We start from the raw sequence: 1,816 nt of genomic DNA on the forward strand, positions 1-1,816 counted from the left end.
TGTTTTTAGTTTTTTTAAATGTGTTTGGCTGGGATTTTAGTGTTTGAAGTGGCTGTCTATGAGAAGTGGTGTCGATTCTAAACCACTATAGCACAATGATTTGTTCCTAATATGGACTGGAACAGTATTGCTGAACTTCTAACAGGTTTTTTTCTCCTGCCAGCGGGCAAAGACGGGCTATAAAATAATAGTGATGTGATCTTTTTCAGGTCTGAGTAAAACAATGCATTTCTCTTGGTCTTAATTTTAATATTGTTGTATACAGTACTGTGCAAAAGTCAGAGACCACCCTTCTTTTATCTAATTTCCAGTTAGAAACGGCCATCAAGTGCAAGTTAATCATTTTTCAGCATCAGGAAATTACACCAGGTATTTAGTGTGTCCACTCTCTGCCTCTATTTTTAACTTCCATTCAGAGAAACCTGCGGGGATATTTTTCCACACCTCCCAAGTTCAGTCTTGGTATCATTTTCCGCTTCTTACAATCCACGTAATCCCAAACACATTCAGTGATGTTGGGGTCTGGACTCTGGAGTGGTCAGTCCATTGTTCTGAGAACACCAGCAGCTTCTTTGATTGATTTGCAAATGTTCTTTTTTTGTCTGTTTCCTTTTCTCAGTAAGAGCTTCCTTAACAGCTACACATCCTTTCAGACTCATAGTGTTGGTTGTCTTCTCACAGTGGAAGGATGGACAGAAACACCTGTGGATTTTTTCAGATCTGAAGCAAAACTGGAGCTTGATTTTCTCCTCTCTCTCAAAGATGAAAGCTTTAAGTGCTGTTTATCTGACTGAGCCAGTTTTTTGTGTCTACCAGGTCTTGCACAGTTGTTAGGAGTCACGTTTTCTCTGTGTTTTTGATCATTTTTGGAACCTCAGTTTAAGAAAATCCTGTTTTGACTTGTTTTACTTTGAGTTTCCTCTTCTTTATGTAAGTGGAATATCTTATCTAATCTTCAGAAAAATCTCTCCTGATAATTTGGTAAACTAAATTATTTAAATAAAAGGTGGTCTCTGACTTTTGCGCCATACTGTAAGTCTGTTATTTTGTTTTACTGTGTTTTATGGCAGTTTAAGAAATGTAATATTACTATGGCACTGATTTTCATGGCAATTTCATCACTATTAGCTGTCTTCAGCAATGCCTGTCTGAAACTGAGAACATTGCACATTTGTTGTACTGAACCAAACAACGCGAGCACATAACTAGCATTTATATAGTGAATGCATTCTCCTCAGGAGTTGATATTTTTGTGTGGTTGTTGTGTTTTGTGGTTTACGCTTAAGCTATAAACTGCTGTTGTTTTGTTGTTGTTATTATTGTTGTTGTTAGATGTTGAACCATTCACCTGAGGTGAACTGCTGATGGTCATGTTGCTGCTTGTGGGATCTCGGTAGTTTGCACATGAATTCCCATCTTCAAAACTTGAATAATTCTGTCTTGGCTGCTGTTGTTGATGGACGTTTTACATATTAATGCAGTTTGTGTGCGTCTACTCATTATGCTACGCCAAGGATCTTGTAATTTTCCTTTTTAAACTTGAGCCATGTTTCTCCTTCATTGAACTGTGCATTCTGACTGTTTGAACCCAATAAATAGGCTATATTTTATTCTCAGAAGTTCTGTAATCTTTTCACGCTCTGCTCTTGTACGTAGATCAAAAGGCATGGATTATTACAAGCTAACTAACACTCTGAGGTTCACATATGATTAATTTAGGACTTGGTTAAATAAAAACATTAAAATGAATCAGTTAAAATTATTTAATAAAAGGTACATCACATCCCAGTTTTTATTACTGAAAATAATAGTTTTT

The 1,816-nt window shown here is 36.3% G+C and overlaps 1 protein-coding gene across 1 annotated transcript in view; it reads right to left on the bottom strand.

The window, feature by feature from the left end:
- Positions 1-1,762: 1,762 nt before the first annotated feature.
- hdac12 (histone deacetylase 12) overlaps positions 1,763-1,816 on the bottom strand; it is an 8,877-nt gene continuing 8,823 nt past the window's right edge. The window contains exon 8 of the mRNA XM_036555900.1: positions 1,763-1,816. This exon is cut by the window's right edge and continues 194 nt beyond it. The gene's annotated coding sequence lies outside the window, so the exon portion shown is untranslated.

Source organism: Colossoma macropomum, unplaced genomic scaffold (genome assembly GCF_904425465.1).
Source record: "Colossoma macropomum unplaced genomic scaffold, Colossoma_macropomum, whole genome shotgun sequence".
Lineage (NCBI taxonomy): Eukaryota > Metazoa > Chordata > Actinopteri > Characiformes > Serrasalmidae > Colossoma > Colossoma macropomum.